Here is a 16,719-nt window from a genome sequence, read left to right as displayed (position 1 = left end):
AGGCACAGTGAGCACGGCATCACTGAGCTAAATCCCCAGCCTTTGAGTGAGCTTTTTAAAAGATTGATGAAGTCTTTTTTTGTTCGTTCGCTTGAGTGAGTGGATAATCATGATCACATTACTTGTGCTATAGTTATGGCTTCTGCTTTCTCTTGAGACTTTTGAGTTTAATTGACATGAATATAATAAGCACAAATGGTCTTTATTTCATAGGACCTTTCCCTCTTCTATTGTCATAATACAAAAAATCATCTAAAACTGGCTAAAAGGCTTATACTTAAAAGACACATGTCCAATTTCTAAAATTCTAAATTAGTATTAAAATGTTTTTCCCTTCCTTTTTTCCTCCATTCCCTGCTGGAAGGAGTTATTTAAAACTAAATTCAAAATATCCACCCCCATAGCTCATGTAACCTACATATAAATAGAAAATATATGTGAACATTCAACTTATAGATTTACCAAGTAAAGGATAAACTTGTAATTATTCCAACACCAGCAGGAAATGTCTTAACATCATAAAATGGTGTCACTGGAAAACAATCTATTTTATATCTCAGTATCGGTAATATTATTTTCACTAGTGTCATATTTTTCAGAACTCGAAGGAAGTGGTTGCTTAAGCTTATTGTTGGGGAAAGTCAACATTTTTAACCATAAAAATACAGTTTACTGTGTAATATGTATCAAGCCCAGAGAATAAATCACTCATTAAAAGTGTCACTTGTTATTGCGGCAATAATCAATAGAGTGGTAAATGTCACATTTTATTGCAACAAATGGAGAATAAACATGAAGACCACAGTGCACTCTTGTAAATGGTAGGACTTGTAAATGTCAGTGAGGACTTATTTAACACTAAAAGGCTATAAGCATTTGCAAAAGGAGTTTTAAAATTCATCCAAGACAGCTGAATGTTACATGAGGAAAGGGCAGCTATATATAGTACGCACACACACAGGTAATGTAAAATATGAATGGATAAAAAAGAACTGAGTTCAGTTCTAATTGGAGTGCTCATTATATTTGGTATTCTAGAAAGAGCATATATTGAAGCCTGCAATTTAGCATTATGAATATTTTATTGTAGGCCTTGTTTTATATTCATATGAAGCAGTCTTTTTTTTTTTCTAACATAAGCCCTATATAGCAAACAGCAGTCTTACATATAAATGCAATTGAATATGCATCACACATAGCAATCTCTTCCTGGGAAATTATCTTCTAAAGTCTATAATCTACAGCATTTAGCTACACAAATTTTCCATCCCTCCTCCCAACCAAGACGAATTTGGAAGGGTTGTTCAACAAGTTTCTCAGAAACTGACCAGGGATAGGGGATGTTTTTGGAAGTTTCCCTAGCCTCCTATTTTTGTGAGCACAAAGTTGCATGTGAGCCAATCCTGGGCCTTCTGATATGATAAGTAAATCAGTGTACAATAACAGGAGCCTGGGTGGCTTCACACAGTGATGAAATGTACAGTGTGGGTTAGAAAAGCCTTATGTGAAAGATAAATGGTCTGGCCATTTTTGAAGGAAAATATTCTTTTAAGGGATTAGTTTTCATTTCTTTCCATGAGCTTAGTTCAAGTTGAAACACTAGAGAAACTCCCTGGAAAACTTGGTTATTGTGTCTGAATATGGTGTAGCAATTAAGAAAACATAATAATACCATTTTTACAACACAAGTTTAGTTTAACATTCCTTAGAAGTTTAAAAAGAATGAAAGTGTGTCAGCTTTCTGTTACTGGGACAAAATATCTGACCCAAACGACTTAAAGCAAAAATGATTTATCCTGGCTCGTAGTCTCAGAAGTTTTAATCTATTGCTCACTTGTCTCTCTGTTGCTTCTAGGACTATGGTAAGATAGAAATAGCAGAAGAGCATGGCTGAAAAAGTTGCTTGTCTTGTGGTAACTGAGAAGCAGAGAGAGAAAGAGAACAAAGGATCAAAGATAACACATACCCTTCAAAGGCACACCTCAGTGACTTCCTTTCCTCCAAAGGGGCTCCACCTCATAATGGCCCTTTCAGCTGTGAGCTCACCAGCAGATGAATCCCCTGAAGAAGTTACCACTCACATGACCCAGTCTCTGAACTCTGTTGGGTTGGGGATCAAGCCCTCAGTACGCGAATCTTTGGCAGTCACTTCTTATTTAAGGCCTAACAGATCATTTATACTTCAAAACAAGACTTCATTTTAACACTCAGGTCTTTTTAGGGATCAAGTGGAAATAAAGAGGGACACAAGATGCATATTGTCAGCTGGGAGTGGTGGTGCACGCCTGTAATCCCAGCACTCGGGAGGCTGAGGCAGGAGGATCATTGTGAGTTCGAGACCAGCCTGAGCTACATAGTGAGTTCCAGGTCAGTCTCAACTACATAGTGAGACCCTGTTTCAAAAAAAAAAAAATTAAAAAACTATGCATATTGTCAGCACAGCTCCTGGGAAGTATAATATTCCAAAACCTTCCAAATGTATCACAAGTTTAGCAACCCAATTTACCTTAGGAATGGAGACAAAAATTTTGTACTGATTTTTAATTGTTTACTGAGAACTGTCACTTCCAACACAGGCCTAATCCAAAGCAGTGTGATTGTCTTCTCTTTCTCATTTCTAAAGGAGTAGCTCTGAAGGATTTTCTTTTCAAATTTCATTAACTGAAAACGATAAAAGAGTACCAAGCTCATTTTTGCATAACACCTAGAAATAAACAATGGCAGAATTTACAAAAATATGTAAAGACAGCCCAAAGTAAAATAAGTAGACATTAGATAACAACAATAATAAAAGTGTGTCATGTGTGATATTCTCTACACATTTTAATAGTTTTTGTTGCTGTTACACACAAGTTTTGTAGCTTAGAATAACACAAACTTATTATCTTATAGCTGTGGAGGCCAGAAATGTGAAATGGGTCACGGGGCTGTGGGCTTCTGGAGGCTCTAAGGGGAAGTGAGTCTCATAACCCTTTCCATCTCCTTGAAGCTGCTTGCATGCCCTCAGCGCATGGCTTATCTACACTTTGACATTTTCTTCCATTGCATCTTCTCTGAATTTGATCTTCCTGCCTCTCTCTTATAAAGACTTTTGTGAATACATGGGGCTCATCCAGATAACCCAGAATACTTTCCTTATTTCAAGATCTTTAACTTTAAAAAGCACCTTCTTCCTATAAGGTCTGGCTATGATGACATAGGCATCTTTGGAGAACATTATTTTCCTACCACACATGCACGTCAGAGACACGTTTTATTCCTAGTCCTTCTGTGTATCTGCTCATTGACCATTATTAACAGTTGCTTTGAAACATTTTTATCAACAATGGAGAGCAGTGGGTCAACTAAATTACTGGATACACGGGGGACAGGAATGACATCATTTTTCTAAGAACTTCAAACCAACACTATGCATTGTTACTCCATATATTTCACAGATAACAAAATTTAGTCCAATATAAAGGGATTCAATTTTAATTTCTTTCTCCATTCAATTCCAACATGCTTGTTTCTTGTACAGGTGCAAATGAACTGTGAAATGGTGGGATTATTAGGCAACATTTCTGAGAAAAGCAATAGAGCTGGAGAATTGACTTATATGCAAGATAATAAAACTTTAATTACTTAGCAAATATATATCATACTTAAGGAATGATGGGACTTTCATGATTGAGCTATTTCTGAGGAGAAAGAGCCAACAGTGGGATTCCAGTGAAATCATGACAAGATGTGTTTTGCACCACTCTGCTAGTTGTCTTCCATTGGAAGGGAGTGGCTTTAACTTGGACAGAGATAGGTGTTCTGGGGGAAAAGAGGAAAGAAAAGTATTTGGAACCACCTTTTGCAGTATTGTTTTCGATTATGCATCGTTCACAGTAAAGAAATTCGAACTATGGTCAACCTTCTACGTCCATGTTTTGCCATCCGTAGTTTCAACTAACTGCAGATAGAAAATGTTGAAGGAAAAATAATATATCTGTACCAACATATACAGACTTTTCTCTTGTCATTGTTGCCTAAACAGTGCTACAACTATTTTCCTGAAATGACATTGTATGAGGCATTGTAAGAAATTTAGAAATGATTTAAAATATACAGAAGGACATGAATAGAGTCTTTGTAAATATTAGGTCATTTTATATAAGGACTTGAGCATGTTAGGATGGAACTAGTCTCATGCGGATATCAAGAGTTGACAACTCTTGTACCTGCCTTCAGGTTAGTTAACCCTTTGGTATAATTATGTTTACCGACTTGAGGCTTATTTTGTGAATGGAAGAGGTCAGTGCCTAGACTTCTAAGCCTCAAATGTCATGTTCTAGTAAAAATCACTGAAATATAATGTGGTTTTATTATTGGAAAATAATCTTCCAGTTTGTACTTTGTATTAAAATAACCAATTTTGAATTGCCTATCTTTAAACGGAGTCACAAAGATGACTACGTGTTCAAGTTATATTTCACCAACCATCACTAGGACATTTCCCAGGTTAATTGACTTAATTTCTCTCCCACTGAAGGCCATACCTTCACCTGTGCCTTGGATCCCATCTCTGCTCCCATCCTCAAGGACGTTGCCTCTTGAAACATCATGCCTGAATCATGCATCTTTAAACTCTCCCTCTCTTATGGACGGTTTTCTTCGGGAGACAAATGTACTGTACTGTCGCAACATTTTTAGAAAACTAAACTAAAGAACGAATCAAAGCGAGGCGAGTTTTCTCCACTGCTTTGCAGCCGAGGCCTGTCCCAAGTTGCCAGCGCCAACGACTGTGGTGTCACTGTGCTCTTTTGTGTCCCTCTCTGTCTCTCTTTGTTGCTATTAGTGCATCCTCTAGGCAATGTGAAAATCTAGAGATTAATGCAATGGCCATTCATGTAATTTCCAACTCATTTTTATCAAGTGTCAGTTTTTGAAAAATTCAATTCATAATCTTCAATTTCAATGAAAATAAACCTCTTTATATCCCCAAATCCCACTGCACTCCTTCCTTATGGAAGTGTGTGTGCTGTTCTAAATTTGTTTTTGCTTATTACCAGGTATTAATGCATAAGGCATAGAGATATAGTCCAGATTTCAGCTCTCATATAACTGCGATCCTTTCGCAGCTTGCTTTTTTTTTCTTTTTTTTTTCACTTAACCATACACTTTTGGGACTTCTATGACAGTACACACAGTTCTAGTTTACTCATTTTCCATGGCTTTTCATCATCTTCTGCTGTGTGAGCTTCCCCAGCATATTTAATCTTTCCTCCCATCAACTGATATTTAAGTTTTGAACTTTGCTTAAGAAAACAAACCATGCTGCAAAGTCATTCTTGTAAACTTCCTTAAGTAATACTCTAGTGAACAGAACTGCTAGGGTATGGGGCATGTGTGTATTCAAGTACACTAACCAACCTCATTTGATATTATGACGTACTTTTCCTTAGTGAAAATACTGAGTGCATTGTTTTCTTTGAGCCTGCAGGAGCTTGCTGCAATTCCTATTGTATTTTTAATTTTGGTACAAGATATCCGCTTCATTTTGGCTTTGTGAGGATGAAGTCTCCATTGCCTGAGTGGGGAGTTCATTGATCTTGGGTTCATTGTCAACCAAAAACATGTCCTATGTCAATTTGTTAATGTGTAAATTTTTTAATAAACTCACATCCCAAATCCACAGCACGGTAGTTATAAGTTCTCAGGGGAGATTTTCTCCCTAGGACCCAAGCAGAGACAAGTAGGATTTCTCATTGCATATTTCCTCCCAATCCATCTCTTCGCTGATGGGAAGCTCTTTGGAGACCACTGCCTTATGTGTGGTAGGTTGCACTTCTAACTCAGACTGCTATCACTATAGCCTTCTCTCTCTTTCCTGGGTCATAATGCAAACTTAGCCTTTTGTTAGAGATATGGGCAAGCCTGCTGCCAGGGAAGCAATGTTTCAGCTCAGGCTGACTGCTCTGATTTTCAGTTTGTTTTCTGTTTACACCCTGAGATTTTCCTTTGCTTTCTCGGGCATAAGCTTAGATTTCCACCTTATTTATGATACTTTAGCTAACATTTTATATGCTTTGTAGCACAAGGTAGACTCGCATGTTGACAGAGTACATGCAATCATAATAGGTCCCTAATTCTCCTCTCTCTATTGTCAGAGACTACATGGGATCATAAAAGATGACAAGTCCCTAATTCTTCTCTCCAGTTAGCTTTCTCTTTTCAGTTCTACCTGGGTGCCTGATTTGGATAAGATGAGGCTTCTTCTAAGTGAAGAAGTTTGACAAGTTAAGTGTAATGTATGTAAATGTGGTCCTTGGCCTTTACAAATTTTTGATTAGTCACAGTTCTCCAGAGACATAGAATTGGTAGGATAGCTATTGATCTATCTATCTATCTATCTAAGCTATAATCTATCTATGTAATTTATGCACAGATTTATTATGAAATCTGTGCCAGGTGATTGTGAAGGACGAGACTTCCCAAAATCTGCAAGATGAAGACCTGAGAAAGCCAGTGATATAATCTAGCTCAAGTCTGAGGGTCCAAAAGAGAATTTGTCTTTTCTTTGCTTTTCTGTGGAGTGTGATGATGATGATGCCCAGCCTCGTTGGTGAGGCCAGATCTTTACTCAGTCCACTGATTCAAATACCAGTCTTTTCCAGAAACACTTTCTCAGACACACTCAGAAGTAATGGTTCACCAGCTCTGTGGGCATCTGTTAGACCAGACAAGGTGACTCCTTAAAATTAACCATCACGACTTGCTTCTTTTTGTCACTTCTAAATCAGTGTTATCACAGGCCACCTAGGTGTTTAAGTTAGGAGCAGAGGTGTCTCTTTTTGACTGTGCACCTCTGCTTGTCTCTGCTTTATCCTGTCTCCAGTCTGGCTGGATCCTATCTCCAGAGTATCCATGCTGGTTTACCCTTCCATTGTTCTGTTTTCCATGGCAGGGGGCTGACTTTTATAATCTGAATTTTCCAGGTTCAATGGTGAACTGGCTTTCAGCTAGATTTGGTCAATTGGCAACACTATTTGGTCTTCAGCAGTGCAAGTGACAGGCCTCTTGATGGTAGTGGCATTCTCTGCAATATTTTCATCTTCAGCTTCTGCTGGACTGGCCCACAATGGTCTGACTCCCACCAGATGCCCCAGCCTTGGTTTCTGTCTGTTCCACCTCGGCCCACCAACCCTCCGAATTAATATTGAGCGACTTTGCGAGTGACGTTGCTTATCCATGGAGGACCTCACTGCCCACTCCTGTTTAGCTTTTTATTTATTGTGTTACAGGCATAGTCATCTCCTCCCACTAATTTCTCTCATTTTTAAGATACTTAGGGTGGATTCTGCCCATTTGGTCAGACACACTGACTGGATGATCTATCACCAGGCAGCCTTCTAATTTTTATCTCTGTTTCCATTCTTCGCACCTCAAGCCACTCCTTACTGTAAAATCAGACCACGTCCTTGGCTTGTGTAGAGCCCACACTGGATTTTTGCTGCACTTAGAATGAAGTATGAACTATTTGACAAGAATTGTAGGCCCATCTACAGCTTTTCAATTTCAGTTTGTTCCACACATGGCTGCTCAATATTCCATCGTCTTGCTTGTCCTTTTTCTTCTACTAGAAAAAAATAAGGCCATTTGTGCTTCTGAGAACGGTCACATGCTGTCCTGGCTGCTTGAGAGGCAGTTTCTCTCCAAAGTGCTACTCTTTCAGGCCTCCATTTACACTACTTCCTCACAAATCTCTGATTGCATGAAGCAAAGAGCAAGTGCTTTCAGGGCATTCATATCTTCCTTAGGTGTTAGCACAATTTGAAACTTTTTAGACATGGATGAATTCATTGTCCTAGTGTTTCTAGCTTTCCAAATTTGTATTCACAATGTTTCCATCTCCTACAATGTCTTCAGTGCCTCCCATGGTATGAGAGGATGTTTCACAAATATAGTATCTGAGAAGATGTTCCAAAGTATAGTTTGTTCACTTACACTGATCATTAGTCTGGCTTTGAAATTTAACACGCTAGAGAATAGCTCATTCTCTAAGATGCCATACTGGGTGACATTGTCCTCCCTGACCCAAGGCAAGATTTGGTTGTCTTCAGGTCACTTTGCTACGTTCTGCTCTTTTCCTTGGGAGTTTCTCATGAATTGATGCCTTTTCAGAGAGTAAATAAGAGAAAATGTGGAGCCACCTCTCTGTGGGTGGAACAGGATTGTCTTAGTCAGAAGGAGGAATGTTGTAATAAGTCACCAGAAAAGGACCTATTCCTTACCTGTTTCCACACTTTTGGGCAATCTCTCCTAAAAGTAAGAGGTGCAATAAAAAAATAAGGTGAATGTTTCAATGTTTAAAAGCATTACAGTAAAAGAAACATTGCCATTAACTAACTTTTAAAATACTTCTGCCGTCATTCTCGCCACTTTCTGAAGCAGTTGTAGAAGGGCTCTTTTATGAGTGTCTTTAGTTACCTTGTTTTGGCTGCTTCGATGTCCTGAATTGATGCCAAATGCTTACCTTTCACGGTCGTTTTGACGTTGAGGAAGAGTCAGCATTCACACGGTACCAGATCTGGCAAATCCAATATATACGGACACATTGCCGTGTTTTAAAGGCCCCGTCCGTCTGTGGGGTGGCACTGGCAGCAGCATTTACTGAGTATTTGGTCACGCTTCATACGAACGCTCACACGAGAGGACTTCCGGAGCTGCTTCAAAACGTGCCCTGAATGATGGGATCAGTGTGTCCCCGAAAGGGCAGTGTTCTGAGGGGAACTGGCGGCGACGTGTCTTTTATTGTAACAAATTTCTAAAAATTAAGCACATAACGTACTTTTCAATTAACCTTTGTAGTTGTCAACTTGCACCGGAGAGCTGTCCACGCGGCCAGCCCCACGGAGAGTGCTGGGGTTGGCTGGCCACGGGGGAGGAGTGGGCTGCTTGCACATCTCGCTCCTCTGAAGGAGCCAACTGGAAGCTGCCAATCAATCAGGAGTTGTGGTTGAGTGAAGAAATCCCAGTGAAACATTAGACACATGCAATGCCAACTTTAAGATTCACATAGAGCTTTATTTCTTGCTGATATCCTTTCTTAAACCAAGATGACCGAATAGACCACTGTCTGATCACCTACTTTTCTTCGAGTTTGAACAATGCCATGTTGCCTATCACTGTGATAGATCTGCCTTAAACACATGTTCCTATTCTTCTTCTGTTTTTTTTTTTCTGGATCAATTTTTTTTTTCATACTGCTTCTATTGTTATGAAGGGTCGTTAAAATACACGTTCTATTTCAGGTTTGTTTATTTGGACTAGGCACACACTTTATATGCCCAATTAAGTATGAATAAAATATCCCAGTTTCTGTTTGCATTTCAATTTATTATCTGCCATAACTTGGCTCCTGTGAAAAGCAACTAGTATTTATGTATATGAAAAACTGAAAAGTTAAAAGTGGTTTGTCTAGCATTCCATCAGCAGAACTCTTCTAACTGATCATTTTCCCACACGGTGTACAATGAAATTTAATATTTATTATGAAGATATTGAAAAATAATGATTTAAAGTCATCACAAAAATTAACTAATTAACCCAGTCCCATGATTTTATGCACCACAGAACTGAGACATGAACTGCCCCAAGTCCACAGGTGGATATAGCTTGGGACTGAATGCTCATTCTTAGACTGAAATCCTCTTCCGTCCCCAGACGTGTACCCTAAACCTACAGTTCCCTCAGTCAGGGTCAAAGATTATTTCTGCGGCTTCTGAGTGTTAAAAGCATTTAATGTCTAGGCTTTTCATCCTGACACTTAGTTACAGTCAGTGCTCACTTAATAAACTCTGATGACAAATTCCTTTCAAGCTTTCTGTGTAATCACATCAGCTATGCTCAACATCCTTTTTCTTCTCTTGAAAGTTCCGGGTTCTATCACTTCCCAGAAACAGCGTATGTAGGCAAGTGAGGGCAACTCATCATGCGCTGTACACGGAGAGAGCCAGCATGTGCAGCTGACTGAGCTACCTTTGTGCTTCTCCTACCCTTCAGTGTTTGCCCTTCTCCACTTCCTCCAGTACTGAGGATTGAACTTGGGGCCTTCTCATCTTCTCACTGAGCTACTCTCCTAGGTCCCACCCGTTTTTGGAGCAGGGTCTCTCTGAGTCACTAACTTTTGGAGGCTGCACTCAAAATTGTGATCCTCCTGTCTCAGACTCCCAGAGTGCTGGGACTGCAGGTATATGCCACCAGTGTCTGAGTCTTCAAAAATTTCTAACCTGTTTAGTGTGCAGGACAACTTTATCTAGGGAATAAGTTAATAATGGGGAAAATTTCCTCCATTACCTTGTATTCATGCATTGTTATTCCTTAAAACTGCCATTTACTCATTCAGCCCTTAGTGAATACTGGTGCTATACCAGGTGTTATCCAGGAAATATAGAGTGACATAAGGGAACATTAAGCAATATAATTGTATGTATCATAGGACAGAGTATAGAAGACAGCTTGATAGATAGATGTGTGTGTAATATCTTATTCCCAAGACATTCGTTTTGGCTTGTGTCTAGATGTCTCTCAAAGCCTCATGTAGTCATAGGTGGGGTTTTGCAGAACTTCCTGGATCTAGAATGTGTAACGGTGTGATTAAGAGTATGATGCTGGGATTAAGAGTGTGATTACTGTATTAGCCCACTGATTTGTTTATCATGGTTCTGAGTGTGAATAACGGGAGGGCCCACTCTGGGTGTGGGCAGAATCACCCAAAAGGTGGCAGTCTGGAAGAGAAAGGGAGAGGCAGGCCACTGCTGCTTGCTGCGTTGCTACCTCCTGCCTGTTTCTCCTCCACAATGGCCCTTTACCACAGCGCCCTATCTTGGAGCCAGCTGACTATGAATCGAAACCGCTACACATTGTGAACTGAAATAAACCTTTTTCCCTTTAACTTGTGAGTGTCAGGTATTTTGTTCAGCAGTGAGAAAAGTAACTAAGATAATATTTCACCTATTGTCAAAGTCTAGATATTCAAAAGGACATTATACATTTGTGTCTTTAAATATTAATCCTATCCATCAATTATTGAACACTTCTTTCATCCCAGGTACTCTGCGATAACCATCTTTTAAAATTCATAATAGCCTTAGGAAGTAATATATTATTTGGCATAGGAGAATTGCTATAATAAACACCCCCAATAGCAGTAGCCTAACACAAAGAGATTCATTCCTTGTCATTTCAGTCTTTTTCTTTCCTTTTGCTATGCGTTGATCTAGGCCGTGTCCCTCCCATCCCCACCTTGAGCCTTCACTTCTCCCACTCAGCCCTTTGCATGCAGCTGCCCAAGCAGTAAAGAAAGCACACGAAGGGCTGCTGGGACTTTGCAGGAGCCACATTGGCCTACGGCACACACCTGTTCCTTCTCACATGCCTGTGGCCGGAGTCATGAACAGTGTCAATTTGGTGTCCACCTACAGCCAAGACGGAAATAAAATCATTTGGCAAATTCACAATTATCATCTGTGTTGTTATTATGATCTAGTGTTGTTATGATTTTGTGATTATTCCCCATTTGTATTTGAGAAAGGCAAAGATTAGAAAGCTAAAGTGACATGCTCGTGGTAGGTAAGTTGCTGAGCTGAGACACACAATACAGTTTCCTTGCAATATTTTATTAACTGCACCAGTGGTCTCTGCTGTTATAACCCACAAGGAAAGCATAAATAGATTTCTTTTAGGAATTGCAAGTTTGTAAAAATAAAACAGCTTAACTACCTATTGCATTTTTAAAAATTCTAAATCATTTACTTCCAAGTAAATGGTTTTGATTATAAATACATCAGATGGAAACTAATTATTTGTTTTAACCACATTGGTTGTAATTAATTGTTGGGCAATTTGAGATTTTCCTGATTTTTGCTTTGGAGAATTTAGAGTCATAGTTAAATATAATTTCCCCTCATGATGACTAAATTTAAAAACAATTACAGCTGTGCTGTATTTATATATATGTGTATATATATGGCTAACTGGACCATCTACAAGAGGGGCTCCAAATTTTGAATTAATAATCTACTATTTTTTCATAAACAATATTGTTTTTTGCAGTAACTTGTGAATAACTACCATGGAAGACAAAAAAAACACATTAATTTCTTTGTTTTCATGATAGCGTCGCATGATTTCTATTTTGGTGCAAATCTTGAGTTCTTACACTCAGTGTACAATAATTTTGAAATAACTAACTTTGTCTCTAAATGTTTTATGGAACCATCTTCCTTTATCCCAGAACCTGATCATGCTATCAAATGTTCAAACTCTTAATAGTTACAGAACTTTTATCTTTGAATAAGGGATATCAGAAACTGCAATCAAATTTTAAGGTAGAAATCAAGTGTATGTTACATATCCAGTCTCTGTTTTAACAAATGTGTCCAAGATTTCAAGGCATTTGATAAGTCCGAATTCATGGTATAGGAAGCAATGAACTACATCCTCAGACTTTATTTGATTATTTTATTTCGGGGTCTTGCTAAATTGCCCAAGCTGGCCTCTGCATTTGTCATCCTACTGACTCACCCTGCTGAGTAGCTGGGATTATAGGTGTGTGTGGGTGTGTGTGTAGGTGTGTATGTGTGTCTGTGTTCAGCTATGACTTGACTTCTGAAATAACTGTTCTAACATTACTCTGTTATTTGATTTATAGAGTTGCTCTGAAGGTCTGTGTGTGCATTTTGCGTGCATGCATGGGTGTGTGTGTATTTAAGAAGAGTGTAGTAGAAGGAATAAGTTTGCTCCCCGCTCGATGTAGAATCCTTGAAAAAACTGCCAAGTGTCTTATAGTCTCCCAGTGATCAAATCTGAGATAACTACTGTACACTGACCCACCTCAGAACTCTGGAGAGAACACAGCCATCAAAGTGGAGCTCAATCACTTTGGAAATTGACATAAATGCTACTGGGCATTGGATTAAAGAACTGTAATTGTCCATTGGCTACTTCTTAACCAAATTAGTATAGTGATGTGATGGGGTTAACTGTGACCTCCAGAAAGGTATATTGCCATCCTATCCCCTGTACCTGCAAAAGTGATGTTACTTAGGAAATCAACTCTTAGCAGGTGTGAAGAGTTAGGATGAGGCCACTGGGAAGGGCTGAATTCCATACACCTGGTGTCCTCATGAGAAGGAGAGAGTGTGAGGGTAAACGACAGGCAGAGAGTACGCTGTCCACAGAGGCAGAGGCTAGGGTGCTGGGGCTGTGGGCTGGGAACCCCTGAGCATCGACACCACCTCCACTCAGAGCCTGGAGGAGGCCAGGCCGGACCCCATCCAGCATCACTCAGGAAGCGCTTTTCCACCCACCGCTTGATTTTCTCCTTCTAGGTTTTGGAACTGTGGAAGAAAGAGTCCGTTTGTATTCTCTACGTTTATTAATTTGATTACAAATTATGTGCTTACAATGCACATTCGAGGTATGCATCACAGGGCTTGTTGCATACGTGTTGTAGCTTGGTCCTGTTTACTTCCCCTGCCCTCCCCTCTCCCCTGTGCACCTCCCACCTGCGGGTTCCCTCCCCATCCCCACAAAGTCTATCTCTCCTTTGCCTATCATTTATCCTATTTTTGCTCTTTAAATTATTTATACTTTGGTTTTTCATATAAGACAAATGTTTCAATACTTAACCTTGTGTGTAAGATTTATTCCACTTAGCACTATGGTCGCATGTCGCGAGCCGGCGACGCAGCGCACTGTCCAGCAGTGTCTCAAACCTGAAAGAGCAGCGGGGTGGAGATGGGGCAGAGAGAAAGAAAGGACGCCAAGACAAGAGTCTGATCAAGGCGACGTTTATTGCAAACAAGCATCAGCCTTTTAAAGGCACATCAACAGGAAACACCTGACTCCTACAGCTAACGTCAGATCTTTAACAGGAAGTACCTGACTCCTACAGATCTTTGGCTATCCGAGTTTTTCTCGTGCAGGGTCAGAAACAAGTTTAACACGTGCAGTCCTTAAAGAGGAACAAATGTTATCTTTCAAAAAGCCAATGGGCCATGGCTGGCTTCCCACAGTCTCAGGGTGTGTCCATTTACCTACATATGACTCAAATTTGCCGTTCTTTGTAGCTGATGAGTACTCATCACGTATGTACACATTTTTTTTTATCTGTTCAATGTTAATCACAGGCGAGGACTTTCTGGACAGAACTCCAGTTGCACGAGAAATTGGTATTATTTTAAGCTACCCAGTCTATGACACTTTTTTTTAACAACAGCCCTAGGAAATACATAGAAAAGAGCGTAAGTCAAGCATGGAAAAGAAAAAAAAAAAAAAACAAAAAAACTACTCTTACCCGTTGCTTCTTGTTTCTCTGAGAGGAGAGTAATTCCCAGGAAGACCAGTACCACAGCCGCGAAATAATTCCTACTCTGGCCAGGGTGGCTTCAGGTACTTGCAAGTTTCATCAGGTGACTCTGAGGATGCAGCACAATCAACATCTGATTTACCAGCCATGAGAATCAGGTGGACTAAGACCTCCCGCTCCGCCCTCCCTGTCAGTGATACCATGATGATGAAACGCAGGGTGATATTGGACAGAAAGCGGGCTGAGAGAGAAAGCCTTTGTCGAGGGTCAGAGTCTGAAAAACTAAGCAGAGCATCCACTGTCCTTCTCCCACAAACTCCGTCTCACCTTCCTGCCAATAGGCTGTGGTTTTCGACACCGTGAACGACGCTGGGTTTGGGGGAGTTAGGAAGCCCTGAGAGGTCTACCACCAAGGAACTGCAGTAACGCCGTATGGACACTAGGTGGCACCACCGCAGAGACCCTGATCTCGGATTCCCAAGCACCGGGTGCTAAGGTTTAAGAGAGCTCCTTTTCCTGTGCGCCTGGCGGCTGCGCTTTAACTAGAAACCCAGAGCAATGCCCATTTGTGGCCTGGGGCACTGCTGAGCCCTAGATAGGGCTCTCAATTCCTAAAGAGTAGTAATCGTGCAGAAGAGGGTAGGGACACAGATGCTTGGAAGATGCAGTTGGAAAAGACAACTGCTGGCTTCACCGCTCCACCTTCTTCCGCGTCCTGCATTCAGCTGAACCCTTCCCATCCGCTGCCCTGCTTTGAACACATAAGCTTTAAGGTTTTCTTTTCTTTTTCTTTTTTTTTTTCTTCACATAATCAATATCAACTTTAGAAAATCAATATCAACTTGGAAGTCCTCGTTCAGCACCTTAGGTTTGAAAGGGGTTTTCTCATTTAAATATAATACTTTACCTTCAAAGACAGTCTTCGGACGAATAGAATAATGAAAACGGCTTCCGATTCGTGCAATTGTGAAAATTTAGGTCTCAGGAGACACATGAATTAGGTTTCTTATAAGTCAAGTAGAACAATTGAAAAACTGAAGTTTCTTGTTTTATTTACAACGGCTGCATTTCACACTTCTGGTCATTTCAAAATATAGGCTTACATAACTCTGTCACTTGATGCTTTAAATGGCCTGGGATTGCTTACAGTTGGGTCATGAAAATATTTTTTTAATGCAACTCATGATGTTTCAGTTACACCCACATATAGTTCACTGGATTTTATTTAAAATTAAGATTTTAAAACACACTATTTCTTTACACTTCAGCTTTAGATTTCTTCCCCACACAGTAAAAATGCCTACATAAAAATGAAATATTACACTGATTTAGTGGTAGCCGACTCTGTGTTAAATGCGCCACCTCGTGGTTTTCTAGAGAAGTTCACGTTTAACTCCTAATTCAATCATAATATAACTGGCTTTTCCACTCACCCTTTGGTATTAAAAAAAGACCTCTGATGGTTGTGAAATTATCGATGATGTGCATATAGACCCGCCCAGAGAATACAAAATGGGTGTTGCAGAGATGGCATTTTGGGGTATACCGAGCTGCACGCCATCTGGTAAAATATGGCCTAAATGTGTATCAAGTTAATAGCATGAAGGTTTTGCCTTTTGTTCAGAAACCTTTCTGGTCACCCTACATAATTAATTAATATTGCACAGCTAATTGTTGTTGCACATAGTCTAGAAATAAAACGGAGGGTGGAGTGTGTGTGTGTGTGTGTGTGTGTGTGTGGATGAGGTGTGGTTAGGGGACAGAGAAGGAACGAATTCGCTTCTCCTTTCAGAAGCTCCCACCCACCCCCACTTCTCAGACAAGCGCAGAAAAGAGGCGGCCCCATCAGTACCTCGGAGAGCTCGCTGGCGCTGGCTGTGGCCGGGAGAAAGCCCCAGCGCATCGGCTTCTTCAGGGACCCAAGGCCACTTCCGCCGGCCAGCGTCCTGTCAGTGACCCTTCCTGACCCTTTCATGGGGAGAGACCACCCTCATGTCTCATGCCTCAGCTTTCTTCTTTGGCCAAGAGAATTTCCGAGGTACATTTTGGGGACACAAAAAATTTTAGTAGTCATGGCCTCTAAAATGATATCTATGCCTGTTTTTCTGACTTTATTATTTTCCACCGTCAGTGAAAGAGCTTCTGAGAACAAAATGATTCACCACAGATTCACTTAATTCAGACAGAGCTGTGAATTTCTTAATATTTATGCACTTCCCTATCTTTTGCTGGAAAGTACGAGACTCACAAGGAAGGCCCAGGCCTCCTGGTCCCTACCCCTCCTCCTACGGGAGGACCTGGGACTGCTGACATCTGAGGTTCGGCCTCTGGAAAGACATTCTACCCTAGTAGGACTCTTCAGCCTAGGAAGTGAAAGC

At 40.3% G+C, this 16,719-nt stretch overlaps 1 pseudogene; it reads right to left on the bottom strand.

Annotated features, from left to right (window-relative positions):
- Window positions 1–16,316, bottom strand: part of LOC104851487 — a 114,566-nt pseudogene extending 98,250 nt beyond the window's left edge.
- Between the last annotated feature and the right edge of the window lie 403 nt (window positions 16,317–16,719).

Source organism: Fukomys damarensis, unplaced genomic scaffold (genome assembly GCF_012274545.1).
Source record: "Fukomys damarensis isolate Sample0158 unplaced genomic scaffold, DMR_v1.0_HiC HiC_scaffold_24, whole genome shotgun sequence".
NCBI lineage: Eukaryota > Metazoa > Chordata > Mammalia > Rodentia > Bathyergidae > Fukomys > Fukomys damarensis.
The sequence above is the reverse complement of the archived record's forward strand: the minus strand, read 5'-3'. Positions and strand labels throughout refer to the sequence as shown.